This window comes from Diadema antillarum, unplaced genomic scaffold, assembly GCF_040938485.1.
Source record: "Diadema antillarum isolate AM-2024a unplaced genomic scaffold, OU_Dant_1.0 seq00001145_RagTag, whole genome shotgun sequence".
Taxonomy (NCBI): Eukaryota; Metazoa; Echinodermata; class Echinoidea; order Diadematoida; family Diadematidae; genus Diadema; species Diadema antillarum.
The window spans coordinates 83,848-99,857 of record NW_027271957.1 but is presented as its reverse complement, the minus strand read 5'-3'; the positions used below and the strand labels follow the sequence as shown (position 1 = coordinate 99,857).

Below are 16,010 nucleotides of genomic sequence, written 5' to 3'. Positions count from 1 at the left end.
GGGGCCATTTGGTGCATACAAAAGTGACTTTTTTGGCATGGCAGTGCGGCTTAGAAATAAGGTATGGCATATTAAAACTAAGTTACGTAATTTACAAGGTTTTTTTCCAATTTGCTGGAACACCACCTGGTCACTTTTTTTTTCCCTGTTGTATATAGGGTAAAAAGCCCTCGAAAAACAAAAATGTCTTTTACAAAAAGTGGACCATTTGAATTTTTTTTTTTTTTTGGGGGGGGTCGTACGACCCTCCCGCCCCCCCCCCTCCCCCTTGCATACACCCATGCTAATGTAATTCAATCTCCTCTCCTTTCTCAGCATATTTCATTAATCATAAAACAAATGAATATCATCAGCTACACTAATCCAAAACCTTCCGTACAACCTCCAGCCTCAATGATATACATCCCTCAAAACTTTCCTAAACCTTACCACATTATCAATCAATCCAATCAGTCAATTTAAAAATCCAATCAATATCATTATCATTTTTATATCTACATATTTTCAAAAAAAAAAATCTTCTATTAAAAAAAAAAATCTATACCTTCTCACCAGCCTCATCGTTACATCATTCCTATCTAAACCCAATCAATCAAATTAATCAATTCAATAAAAAATTATCATTATCACAATATTTATTTTACCTACATACTATACAACATCCATACCTTCTCACCAACCTCATTATTACATCATTCCTATATATAAAACCCTATCAATCAAATTAATCAATTCAATAAATATTATCATAATACCTGCATACTTTATATATCATATTTATATTATACAATACATTACATGTACATGAATAATATTCCAGTGACATGTAAACCATACAATAAACCGTATTTATCAACATTTCAAAACATAAAGAAATATAATTCAACACATCTTTCATCATCATCATTAATTTGATATTGGAACTGAACATGCAACACTGAATTGATGAGGGTTATTAACTTCCATGTCTTGGGGATACCATAACACAATCATGCATATAAGATATTCGACAAATCATTTAATAACCGGATGGAATAAGACACAAAAGAGTTCAGGTAACGGGATGTTCTCACTCTGATTGATTTCATTCTCCTTCCACTCCTCATCATGCTGTATTGGTCATTGAGTGGGTGGGTATAATTGGCTGCAATGGAGCAGGCGTTATTCACAGCCCTATCTTTACAAACATTGTTTAAGTCAACTCTGGTGTTGGTTATTTTTCCTGCCTGTTTTTAACTACAACTCTGTGCACTTTTACCAAATCCTTTTGTTTCGCATTGTTGAACCACACAACACTATCATGGGTAATTATGCTCTGGATATACTGATGTGTAAAAAAGCCAGAGGATTTTTTCATTCACATTGAAGTGCCTCAGTTTGCGCAGAAAGTACAGTCTCTGATTGCATTTCAGGGTCACAGCTTTTATTTGTTCTTCCCAGTTTAACTGATCATCAATTTCAGTGCCTAGATATATGTAACTTTGTACAATTTCAATCGGATCCCCATCAAATACAATCAGCAGTGTGTGAGGTTCAAAGTCTTTCTTCCTTCTGAAATCAAAAATCATTTCCTTCCTTTTCTTTGAGTTCACTACAAGATGCAGGGATGCCAAGTTCAAAAAATTTTTATGAGTGAGATTTTCATGACTCGGCATCTCGGCGCGCGAATGTGCGCGCGAGTGAGGGTGTGGGAGGGGTTTTCCCCCCTCCACGGCCCGTTAGGGAGCTTTTTCAATTTTTACCTCTTAATGGTGCGATCAGGTGCATACTTAAGCGACTATATTTTTCACTTATTTTGAAAGACAAAAGGGAAATATATACCTTCAATTGCAACTATCACTCTAATCCTTTGAGCTATGCTCATTATTATAGGCCCAAGTTGCCATCGCCCGATGCGTGAGAATAATGGGCGCCATGCGTGAGATCGTGAGACGGACCCTAAATGCTTGAGTCTCACGCAGAATGCGTGAGACTTGGTAGCTCTGCAAGATGGTTATCTTTGCACCAGTTATCAACAAATGCAAATATGCATCTTCATTCTGTTTAATCAAACCAACAATCACAGTATCATCAGCATATTTCAGGATGTGCACTGAGGAATCATTTGAGATACAGTCATTCATATAAATATACAAAATGAATAAACTCGGTGACAATACACAACCCTGGGGGAGCACCAGTGTTTGTTATGAGTTCATCAGACAGGGCATCCTTAACTTTCACTTTTTGCATTCTCTCATGAAGAAAATTATATATCCAACCAATCAAGCATGGTTTTACATTCAGTTTTTCAATCAGTTTATACAACTGCATCGTATTGAAAGCGGAGAAGTCCACGTAAGCTGCCCTTGCATAACACCCCAAAGTGTCTGTATGTTGATACAGTGCATTTACCAGTGTGAGCACTGTGTCTATGGCGAATCGCTTACATTGATATGCAAATTGGTATCTATCCATGTGTTCACGAAGAGGACCCATGAGATTTGCGCAGTACGATTCTTTCCAGACACTTCATAACAACAGATGTCAGCGCGATTGGCCGAAAGTCGTTGTTGGCTGTCGGTCTTTTGTTCTTGGGTACTGGCATAATGACGGACTCTTTCCAACACTTAGGCACAGTCATCTTGTTGATAGGCATCTGGAATATCATGTGAAACGGGATAGCAAGTTGTGACGCGCAGCTTTTCAGAAGGCGCCCGCTGATACCATCCGGTCCGCCTGATTTCCTATGGTTGACCGCCTTGAAGCGTGAGCGGACCTCATGCTCTGTGATGGTGAGTGGGGGATCGTAGAAATCACGAATATCTGCCATTTGTTCTTGAGCCAGATGTTGAAAATTGTTGTCATCGTACCGATTAAAGAATGCGTTAAGTTTATCGGCGCGTTGCTTTGGATTCACCTCATGAACAAACACATTCTCTCTCTTTTTGTTAGAATAATCTGTCATTAACTCAAGGCATTTCCAGGCATCTTTACTGTTGTTCAATTAAAAACTGCCTTCTAATTTCATTCCGTACACTATCTTGGCCTCTTTTACTTTTGTTTTCAATGTGACGTTCAGTTCTTTGACCAGGTCGCCATGTCCATCTCTGAACGCAGCCTTCCCTTTCTGTCAGAATCCCCTTTATTTCTCCTGTTATCCACGGCTTAGAGTTCGAAGACTTGATGTGCAGACTTTCACAGAAAACGATGTAACTATTGATTGTATCAGTAAGTTCATGAATATCATCACATGTATTTTGGAACATTTCCCAGTCCGTAATTGTATCCCCCCGAACAGAGTTTGGAGGACACTATGGATTTGACCTCGTCGCCGTGTCCGCCGTGTCCGCCGCCGCCCGCCGCTGCCGCCGCTGCCGAGATTTCCCTGTGAGCGCTCTACCAGCTGCGTTTCTATTCCGATCATCTTCAAATTTGGCATGAAGGTGTATTATGGTTAGACAAAGACGCCTATTGTTTATGGTGATGGCGCCCTCGCTTGTTCAGTCTTTATACATGAAAAGGTAAATTCAATAGGGTCTGATTGTGAGCGCTCTACTGGCTGCAGTTCTTCTCCGATCATCTTCAAATTTGGCATGAAGCTGTATTATGGTTAGACGAAGACGCCTATTGTTTTTGGTGATGGCGATCTCGCTTGTTCCGTCTGTATACATGAAAAGGTAAATTCAATAGGATCTGCTTGTGGGCGCTCTACTGGCAGCAGTTCTTCTCCGATCATCTTCAAATTTGGCATGAGGGTGTATTATGGTTAGACAAAGACGCCTATCGTTTTTGGTGATGGCGCCCTCGCTTGTTCCGTCTTTATACATGAAAAGGAAAATTCAGTAGGGTCTGCTTTTGAGCGCTCTACTGGCTGCAGTTCTTCTCCGATCATCTTCAAATTTGGCATGAGGGTGTATTATGGTTAGACGAAGACGCCTATTGTTTTTGGTGATGGCGCCCTCGCTTGTTACGTCTTTATACATGAAAAGGTAACTTCAATAGGGTCTGCTTGTGAGCGCTCTACTGGCTGCAGTTCTCCTTCGATCATCTTCAAATTTGGCATGAAGGTGTATTATGGTTAGAAGAAGACGCCTATTGTTTTTGGTGATGGCGCCCTCGCTTGTTCCATCTTTAAACATAAAAAGGTAAATTCAATAGGGTCTGCATGTGAGCGCTCTACTGGCTGCAGTTCTTCTTCGATCATCTTCAAATTTGGCATGAAGGTGTATTATGGTAAGACGAAGACGCCTATTGTTTTTGGTGATGGCGCCCTCGCTTGTTCCGTCTTTATACATGAAAAGGTAAATTCAATAGGGTCTGCTTGTGAGCGCTCTACTGGCTTTAAAAGGGCTTTTTAAGGGTCTGCTACTGTGTGTGACGCTGGCCTTGTTTCTTGACCAATTTTTTTTCAAAATTTGGTATGTAAATATATCATAGTCCAATCTATACATCTATACCTGTTGATAATGCTCACCTCACTGTTCCACCTTTTACAGGGTCAAAGGTCACCTTGATCATGTCAAAATTTGCAAAAGTGCTTATTTATGCAATAATTTGATTGTTACTCAACAGATTTTATTCAGACTTGCTAGGGAAGAGTACATGTATGGGTGATCATTCTACATGAAGGACCCAACAGTTTGTGGTGACGGCGCCCCTCCAGTTTTTCCGACTTTGGATGCCAATGCACATTTCTTGTGTGTGCTCTATCAGCCACATTTCTTATAAGATTTTCTTCAAATTTGTCAAAAAGGTGCATTATAGTGAACTGAAGATGCCCCATATTGTTTTTTGGTGGTGGCGCCCTCGCTTGTTCCGTCTTTATACATGAAAAGGTACATTTTACAGGGTCTGCTTGTGTGTGCGATGCTGCCTTGTTTCTTGACCGATTTTTTTCAAATTTGGTATGTACTTGTAAATGTATCATAGTGAAATCTATACACCTACACCTATTTGGATTTTATTGTCATATCATAGTTGACATATCATACAAAATTCTGGCCTAAAAAGTAATCCAGATGGAGAATGGGAGACGGGTTCGGGGGATATATGTGCTCGATTGCGAGTGCTCTAGTTTTGAATGCCGTCTGTAACAGCTCAGTTGATTTCTTATCCCAAATATGCTACAGTTTGTTTTATAGGTTTCACCGTTTTTACTTTTTGCCTATATTTAGGCAGAAGATGTAGTGTGATGATCAGATGCTCCTATTCCTAGGTGGATAATAGGCTTGTAGGCATTAGGAATAGAACAATAACATCTGTCTAGTATATTGTCCCCCTCGCGTTGCAAGATCAACTGTCTGATAATAATGAGGCATAAACTTTTTCCAACTGACATTGATTAAAATCTCCAAGAATTATTATCGGTGAATCAGGGGATACTGTTTCCACATCATTAACCTTTTCGTGAATCATCTGCTCTGCATTGTCTTTATCTGCATCAGGCGGAATATACACGAGCAAGACGTGCACTTGGGGGAATTCGCGTGGGAGATAAAACGGCCGAAAGGAGATTAACATAAGTTCAATGTCCCTGCAGCAAATGGATGATCGCTGTGTAAAATTGCTACACCATTTATTTGTTTGTTCAAAAGAGCGATCGAGTCTGACAACGTCAAAGCCAGGGATCTCAATGTTACTCGAAAGTATGTCTGAATGTAGCCAGGTTTCAGTGAGACATATTAGGCTAGAATTTCTATACTCATGATCATACCTGACGAGCGACCGAAGTTCGTCCATCTTGTTAACGAGTGAATCCGAACGTTGCTAAGGGTTGTGGTTGGTAATGGGGGACACTGGGCTCTATCTCGCACCCTTTATCTGACGCCAACCGCGCCTTCCCCTACGTCGTTTACAGCTTGCACTGGGCTGATCTCTCGTCGGTACCCAGTCGGGTAGGTCCGGGGGTCTAAGCCTCGATTGAGGCCTTTCGGCAAGTTGTAGTAGAAAATGGCGGTCATATCGAATCGGCGTGATATTGGCTTCAGTTTGACATTAACTTTCACAGAACAGAGACACACATATCACGGTTACACGTAACCACGTTATGGAGACTTGTCCAACAAACATATTGGCGTGTATGTGATGTTCACTTCCAGCACAAAACAGCACAAAACGGGATTTAAAACATAAATTGACAGACACGAATTGCATGTGAACTGGTCGCTACAGAGCAGCGCCCTCTTACATATTGGCTTGATACATGTATAGGCCTATGGCACATTTGACAGCTATAATATGAAGTTGTGCAAACTTGGTCTTTCATCATCTTCAAATAATGTTTTGCCATGGTAACTACTTTTTTAAAAATAAAAGTCACAAAAAATTGTTTGTGGATTGCGCTAATTCCCTCAGTTTTTGAGTATTTTGACATTTAAGATTTGTCAGGTGACCACGGTAGTTTCAAGATGTGCAAAAACACATCTTTTGTCAGTGTTGAGCAATGCATTGCCATGGTAACCTTATTTTTTCAAAACTATTTTTTTGGGGGGGGGGGGGTGAGGGCCTAAAGTAATATAAGCTACGCTTTTGATTTAGGCTCCCCCCACTTTTGTTCTGCAAGTGTTGCAAGTGATGTGATAAGTACATGTATTCATTGTTTCAATTATTTTTGTACATAAACTTGACAAAATATTACTGTTTAGTAATAATTGTAATAATCATTGTAATTCAGGTATGTTTGTTTTATACTTTTGTAAACACAAAGTAGAAATAAATTCAAATCAATCAACTTTCATCAATGGTGAATGTGTTGCTATGGTAACATATTCAAATGAAAATCATACAAAATATTCATGGATTTAGCTCACTCAGTTTTTATAGCATTTCACTTGAGATTTGGTACATGTGACCAACATAATTTGTGAATGAGGCAAGCATACCTGTAATCATTGTTGAACTGTTCCCATGGTGACTTCATTTTTATTTTTTTACCATGAAAAGCATTACATAAATATTGTGGATTGAGCTACTGTAAGTCCCTCCTTTTTTAGATGGAGGTACTAATTTATATCCAGTGATAGTTCCAAGTTCTCTCTTTTTTCATATTTCATTCATTAAATAGCAAATCATTCAATGACAAAATGTGTCTTGATACTGTAAAAGTGAAAATTTTCGCGGTGATGGAAATTTTTAGCCCATTTAGCACTTTTAGAAGCTGCCGCAAAAAATAAAAGCAAGCAAATATTTTTACATGCCACATGTTCCTGTAATTGATGTCCTGATTGTGCAGAATTAATGAACACAAGAAATTTGTCTAACCTGGCTGAGCACGAAAAATTATTCGCACGAAAATATCCACTTTTACGGTAAATCATTTGTTGATCATATTCCTCATGAATATGTCTGCCCTCAGTCAAGAAATAAAACAAGATTGAGAAATCGCTTTTTTCAATCAAAATGGCATGGTTTTGTTGTTGTTGTTGTTGTTGTTTGTTGTTTGTTTAGTTTTTTGAGGGGGAGTATTATTATTATTGTGTACATATGCATGTGTTTAGCTATCAGCATAGTTATCACATGATCACATGAATTCATTCCCCAATTTGTTCTTTTGTTTTTTCACATATGTGAACAGCATCCTGCAGATGCTGATTCCTGCCTTACCAAGCCTTGAGCTACCAAGTGACCCTGCTCAAAAGAAGAGCAATGTTTGGTCTTAGTGAGAAGATTGGTACCATCCAACTCCTGTCTACCTTCATGATGGACTATTTACTCCTGCCATATACATTCAGGTATTAAAAGTATGAAGATAGACTGTAGATATGAGTAGAACTCTTAGCCTCATCAGTAAGGCCAGGTCACACTGCCCAAAAGTCGCGTAAACACATGAATCACACAAGAAATTTGGTTGTGCGTGCTTGTCCGTCGAGAATTCTGGCTGATTTACGCAATGAAAATCACCGATGAATTGCACAAGAACTACTGAAAGATCACGCAAAAATCACTAACAAACCACGCACTTTCAGCGCAAAGGCACGCAAAGGCCCCAAATAGGGTGAATTCGTGGTTGTGCGCGACGACTGAGGTCCATGGAAAACCACGCATAATCTGCGCATTATCACTAATGAACTGTGTATGAATCACGCATGATTTGAGCATGAACGTGATAGCGGCAACATTTTTGCGAACAATCACTGATATTCCACGCATTTTTCGCATATTTCGCGCATTGTTCGCGTAAGAACTACGCAAACTACGCAAAAATTACGAAAAACAGCGCAATACTGCATAAACTTTTACGCGAAGCCGTGTTTTGAGCTGCTCAAAAGTTGGAATCACGTAAAGCGCCTATCCGGCGCACATCGGCAGACAACTACGAAGGTTCCACGTCAGACAAACTCATGAAATGCGCAAATCGCGCATATATCATTTAAGGCTTGAATTTCTTACGTGATTCATGCGTTTACGCAACTTTTGGGCAGTGTGACCGGGCCTTTAGTGAGTCAGTTATTCGAGTTTGCGTGAAGAATATGAGGTATTCATCAACATAGATATTGTCACCTTTATATTGAGCTCATTTTTGAGACATGATTATCATTTTTTGTATTGGATAATATTATTTTGATAATTGATATTTTAACAGTTGTTATGCCTCCGCCACAAAGTGGTGCCGGAGGCATTATGTTTCGGGTTGTCCGTCCGTCCGTACGTACGTACGTCTGTACGTCCGTACGTCCATACGTCCGTCCGCATTCGTTTACGCAATAACTTGAGTAATATTGACTGGAATTTTACCAAACTTGGTCCAAGTATAAAGTATGATAGGGCAATAACTTGATTAGATTTTGGGTGAAATCGGCCAATGGTCAAAGGTCATAGGTCAAGGTCAAATCATGAAATTGTATCCGTTTACGCGATAACTCAAGACTGGATCAAGCAAATTTCACCAAACGTCGTCCGAGGATGATGTATGATGGGAAAATTACTTGATTAATTTTTGAGTGAAATCGAACAGAGGTCAAAGGTCAAAGATCAAGGTCAAATCCTAAAATTTATCTGTTTATGTGATAACTCAAAACTGGATGAAGCAGCTTTCACCAAACTTGGTCCAAGGATGATGTATGATGGGGTTATAAGTTGAGTAGATTTTAGTGACATTGGCAAGAAGTCAAAGGTCAAAAGGTCAAGGTCAAATGCCAAAAATGTTGCTATTCCCCCCATATCCATGCAATGTCTGAAGGCATTTTCTTGAAACTTGGTGTAGACATGTACTGCTGCGTAAAGATTCTCCAGAGAGAGTTTCATGTCATAAGGTCAAAGGTCAAAAGGTCAAAGGTTGGGTGAAAATGTTACAATTTCACTTTTCTCGCATATGGTTCAATGTACAGCTTGTATCTTCATGGAACTTGGTACATACGCATGTACTGACTGGCAGAGATTATCTAGGGAATTTAGGGGTCATGGGTCAATAGTTAAAGGTCAAAGGTCAAGGTCAACTCCTCAAAAGTTTACTATTTCCCTCATATACACGTCTTATATAGATGCAATGTTTGCATTGTTATTTTTAAAACTTAATATATACGTTACCTAATGGAGATTCTCTTGGAAATTTCCAGCCAGAAGGTCAAAGGTCAAAGGTTAAGGGTCAAAGGCCAGGTTTAAATGTAAAAAATATATATATATTTTATACTGTAATTACACTCTTTCTTCATACCTTGAAAATTACTCAATGCATAAACTTATAAAAGGGTTGGTCAGGAGTCAAGTGAAAATCCTCAATTCCCCACATACTTGTACCTGTGCACTCTTAGACAATTATAGCAAACCTAGTTCAAGGAAAGTGAACATTCAAGATATTTCTGACAAACCTGTCATTTCAACATTTTGCCAGTTATGTGAAACTGTCATCACACATTTTGAAGACATTGTACTATACACCTATTTGGAGAATCATGCATTATGGCGGAGGCATCAGTCGCCATAGCGACATTTCTAGTTTTTCCTATATGAGCTCCTTTGTTTGTTGTATACTTGCAGTGAAGAGAGGTCCAGCTCTGCACCTGCAGATGCTAACACAGCTACTGCCAATACCAGCAGACATAACACAGAGGTCAACTACCAAAGTTACCAGACCCCACCTGGACTGAGCCCCAATGCACTCAAGAGGTTGATAGGGGAGCAGGGAACACTGGATGCCAAAACTATTGAGGAGGTGATACAAACAATTTCTTAATTGTTGACTACTATCCTGCATGAGCTTTAAACTTACTCATACCATTGAATCAATTCTCCCTATTGCATATACAATTGTAGCTCTCCGAATCTGAACGCGTGTGGTGCTCTAGTTTTTTACCTTTAATTCTTGGGATATAAACTTCCGGTTATGAACAGGCAATGTGTAAATGCATGCTTTTATGCACCTTAAATGCTGAAGTACTAGTATTCATAGATCACTAGCAGCACCCGTGGAAATCCACGGGTCTGAGAGGTTTTAATTTTTTTCTCATAATACGATTTTGCACATTTTTATTGAAGAAATAAAAAGAAAATTCTTCTCATTCTTTCGTTAATTGTGCTGTCTTCTAAATGACCACCCTTCCCAGAAATTTAATAATACATTTTTGTAGTATGTGCCCGGCGATCCGGTCCATTGGTAGGGATCATTCCCGCCACTACTTTCTTTTATTATAGAACTTGAGTTTCGAGGGGTTATTTGCACCCGTTGAAGTTGTCTTGTTGCCCCTCACCCCTCCCCCCGCTCTCACGCACACACACATTTCCACATCCACAGGGCAAAAAATAATAACATTCAGTGAAAATTACCAAAAACGCAAATGAGATTCCCCGAAAGTTCTGCCCACAGATTGTTCCCGTCGAAACGGGAAGATATTAACACTATGACTTTGATTACGGCCTGCTCTTGCATCCACACAGGCACCCGCGGGAATCCACGGCTGGTCTCAAGGCCTCGGTTTTTTTTTTTTTTTCATATTTATTTTCCCCACGTTATGAGAGAAAAATAAAATATTTTCGTCTTCACTTGCTCCCTCCTTTTTGTTTTTAATCACCAAAACTTGGCTTGATATATCATAGAACCATCATCTGCTTCAGACTGTACATTATCATAATTAATATTAGGCCTACAATTATTGCTCTTATTATTATCATTATTATTATCATTATTATTATCATTATTACTCCTATTATTGCTATTATTATTATTATTATTATTATCATCATTACTATTATCATTATCATTATCATTGGTATTATCATTGTTATCATTTGGGGAGGGGGAGATCATACTCATAGTCATCAGGTTTAATAGGCACCCGTGGGAATAGGGTCTCACGACCTCATATTTTTTTTCTTTAATATTTTTTTCCCATGTTATGGAAGAAAGAAGAATATATATTCGTCTTCATTTGCTCCCTCTTTTTTTTTTTTTGTCACCAAAACTTGGTTTGATAGATCATAGAACCACACATTTCCACTTGTAATTTTAAAAAATAGGCGGTTGGCAAAGCGAGGTTTTCCTCTACGTCCGCTCATCTTATGAATATGTATGATTACAGCAGCTCTGCAGTAAATGAATGGGCACAGCTGCGCGTGTAATCTGATATGGAAAGGTACGATCGGCAAATATATTTAACCGTCCTAAACAGTCTACGTACAATGACATCGGACTTGAGAGCAAACGGCGAGCGGTAAAACTAAATGACGTACCTGAGCTGCATAGTATTCTGCAGTTGTGCAAAATACAATTAAATAACAACGTTCGTTGTTTTCATTTGGGGACGCCAATGGCGAACTGTACGTAAATGCCCTTGTAGTCCATATCACGCGCACGCAGATATAGTGCTTCGTGTAACCATCGTCAATACATGATACACGTAACAGGGCACTGGCGGAGGCAAAGGTACATCACAGAACTATATACACACAGTGTAGAGTGAGTAGAGTTCTGTACATTGTGTATGTGCGTGCGCGTCCGCCGGAAGATGTCAGGGATTTCGCTGCACCCTCATCTTTAGTTTCCCCCAGCAGTGTCTCTGCAACGATCGAGAAAGCAGGAGGCCAGCGCAGGATCGGTGAATATTGAAACGCTCGGCTCTTTCGTCACGCACAAAAATGCATTATGCATTAAGCTAATTAACTTTTCTTTTTCGTCCTTGACGTCGACACGGAGGCGGAGAGGGGACGAAACCCGCGCCATTCGATGCAGGATACTCTCCTGCGGCCGACGGCACCGGTCGCAGCTGCCCGGAGCCGACGGCTCGGGAGGAGATAGACAAACCAGCAACGCCGGAATAAAACAGGAAATACATAAGGCCGCGACAACAACAACAACTTCGAGTATTATAGTATAGGATATCAAATTTTGTCTTATAATCTCGCAAATAGTAGAGATATTTTCGAATCTGTAACTTTACATTTGATTAATGGGATTCTACTGCGAAGAGGCCTAGTGCTGGACCGATGATGCCAAATGACGCAATTATGGAAAATATCCATTGATGAGGGACGTGAAGTGGGGAAAGTTCCTAACAGACAAAGTTCAGTGGAGAGCGTGGAAAAATCTGCTTTGCTGGAAAGACCACACAGACCTGAAGTCAAACTCGAGTATTTGTTCGAGACATTTTCAGAAAGGAGCAATTTTAGCAGATGGCACAGCAAATGCCCCACCAAAATATTTTTACTGGAACAATTTCGGCAAGGTGATGCATGAAGGGAGAGAAATGCTCCATTCGAGCACCGACGGATCTGGGCCGGTTCACGATCGTTTTCGCCCAGACCCAGGCTCGGCCTAGCCGCACCAGAAGTGGACCCAAATGCATAGCGGCCACTTTGTTGCAGCGTAAGGGGAGTTACGCCCAGCACTTTACCAGTCGTAGGAACATCTCTTTCACTAAGAAAGTCCTTTAATCGTGAATCATGACATAGACATTTTCCGAAATTGGTCATCAGTTCGCTCCATGTTTGCTTGTGCATGACGAGTTCTATGTGTTTTGAATGTACGATCAAAGATCCTACACTACGTAGGATCTGTGGTACGATTTTCGACATACCAGAACCGCAAAATCGGAAGTATACGTCCCAAAAGTGATCGATCAGATATTGGTATCACGAGGTGATATCGCTTGATAGTGGCTATATGCGATGGGGAGAATTGAATCAACACTTTTTTGGCTGCATGCTCTTGACTTGTAATTTGTTTGTTTGTTTGTTTGTTTTCCTTTTTTTTTTCTTTTTTCATATGGCCCTTGATGATTGTAGCATTGGTTTAGATTATTCCCCTTTGTCAGAAAGAGAATATTCATTAAATTTGTTAAATGTGCACTTTGTACACTGTCAATTTTGCACCTTGTTGTGAACAATGCTGCTTAAATATGGAAAACAAGGTTGCATACTCTTGTAAAGTAGATACCTGTCATTGTCATGCAAAACTAATTTGTCTTTTGGTAAGGGCTCAATTTCTGTTCTCATTTTTTTCATTTATAAATAGTAAGAATCTGTCAAGTCAGGGCCAAGCTAGTTCACTTGTTGAGAGTAACAAATAGTGCTAATGGAAAGTTTACTGCAGTTTTTCATGAAGTTTTTAATTCAGATGTCCTGGAGCTTCATTAAAGGAATGTTTGGAGAACATTTCCTCCTCATAAATTTCATGAACCTTTTGTAATGCGAGGTTTCTACACAGAATTAGTTTTACACTTTGTCCTTACAAAAGGAGTATCTTTTAGCCTAGTAAACTCATGGCAATCAGCTAAATAATCTCATTAAGTGGTATTGATGGAATTTAGTATAACACATGTTTAAAGTGACTGCTACCTTTGCATTGTACTTTGTGGCAAAAGTTGTGCAGATTGCTTTCACAGTATTCAAACATTAAATTTAAAGTGATATACATTGTTTATGACTATACGGTACAAATTTATATGCAATACATGATTTTTGTTATTCTGACCATGTTAATAGTATACAATGTATGTATAAAAAGGATCTTTTAGTAAATTTGATTGATGTTCTTATGTTAAATTTAAGAATTTTTAAAATCTATTTTGCATTATGAAAAGAGAGAATATCTTACTCACCAATTTAATAATTCAGGTGTGGGTTTCTTCAATTTTGTCTCCCTCTACAAATGAAATTTGTTAAGATAGCAACTGCTGATCTGTAAATTAACAAACGTGTGTGTGTGTGTGTGTGTGTGTGTACATGTGCTTGTCCAGGTGCACTTGCGTGCATGCAGTGTGTGTATGCAAGTGTGAATGATTGTGGTTGATTTTTTTCTTGGAACCTATCCCCACAAGCATCTGCTTTTATGTAGGTTCCCCTGCACATAATCTTAATCATCTAATATGAATGTAATGTACTCTAGACTGATATGAATTCATTTTGTGTCTTGTAATATTATGATAGTCTTTATATATTAAATTGACAAAATATTTGTTACTTTTTATTGATCTCTGTGGATGTATGTTACAAATACAACACTCTATAATCTGTGTGAGAACTCAATGATTAAAATGAAATGAAATGAAATGATATTAAAAGAAATATTTGCAAGATTAATCATATTTTCATAATTGTTGAACCTCCTAGAAAATGATATACAGCTGTAGTGTAGGTATTAAATGGTTTTAGTCATACTTGTAGTATGTACACATACCTGCCTTCCTATGAGTAATATTCCTTCTTGTGTGAATAACTTTTTTATTACATATTGATTTAGACAATGTTTCTATCTATGTGCATTTTTTCATTCTTTATAGTGCAAAGTTGGAATAGTGCAGTTCCTGAGTTCAGATGTATTGAGTGAAACTGAAGTCATTTGTCACTTGATAGTAGCTAGCTCCGACACCCACTACAGGTGAGTTTCCAGTCTCCCAATATTATCCATTTCTAAGATACTGATGGGAAAGTTGCATTCCATGATTTTACATTTTCAGATTGCACTGAATCATTGCGTCTTCTTGATTTCATCAGGGAGGTGCTAGAGAAGAAGAAAGAAGAGTCTCTCCTTTGTACCCATGCTCCATGCCGCTGAGAAGTTATGCACTCTTTCACAGATGTAAATGAATTGCTTTGACAAAAGACATCATTTCTGAATAAGTATGCACCATTCCTCAATCACAACAAACTGAGCAAGCAGCAGTTTGCTGTTCCTTTCAACATTCTTGGCGGCAATTTTTAAGTGTGTAGAGAACAGGACACTCAAACAAGAATGATTAAAAATTTTAGTTCTGTAACTTCAGATTCTATTAAAAATGCGGAAACATGCATTAGCCAATCACACAATCAAAAAGATTTCACATTCAGGTATTTGGTGAACAAAATTATGCACAAATGTGTGTAAGATGATTTAATGTTAACTTTTTCTAAAATGCTAATATTCCATTTTGTTTTCAGTCCTGGGGTATAGATGACAGGATTATTTGAAGAAAAACAGAAAGTATTTATTCGACAACATATTCCCAGAAAGTTCTCTACATGATTTCAACAATTCCTCTGAAATACAGCATAAAATTGTTAAAATCAAGAATCTCTTCCTTCTCCATGTCTAAAAGCTATGGAAGAGCAGCTTGGAGCATGAAACATCAAAGTCAATGGAATGCTAAGCATTTATATTGTCATTTTATAGAAGCTACGCATAAATTTGCACAAATCAGGAAGGATTCCACTCCTTTTCTATTACCTCCCTGATTTTGTATGTAAATATTGTAGACTTTATGTATGCATGTGTGGAGCTTTATTAGCACACATTGCAAAAAATGATCTAGTACATACAGTAGTAAATCACAGTTTGGGTGAGTAGAAATTTAGCAGAGAGAGATGGAGATAGATTTGCACAAACAAGAAACATCTAGATAATTCAGAATTGTGTTTTGCACTGTCAGTGTACATGTGTAAATCTGTGCATTGATCTTTCTGAACAGATATCATTTATTTTCTTTTCTTTTCTTTTCATATAGTGTTGCCACAGCAGCAGATGTCTTTCTGAAGAAGATTCACAGGTAAAAGTGTATGTTCATTATGATTGCATTCAGATAGGAGTTGCATTTGAGTGAGATGAAGTATCTTACTTTAGT

The 16,010-nt window shown here is 38.6% G+C and overlaps 1 pseudogene; it reads left to right on the top strand.

The window, feature by feature from the left end:
- LOC139744179 (proteasome adapter and scaffold protein ECM29-like) overlaps positions 1-16,010 on the top strand; it is a 134,196-nt pseudogene that overhangs the window by 36,083 nt on the left and 82,103 nt on the right.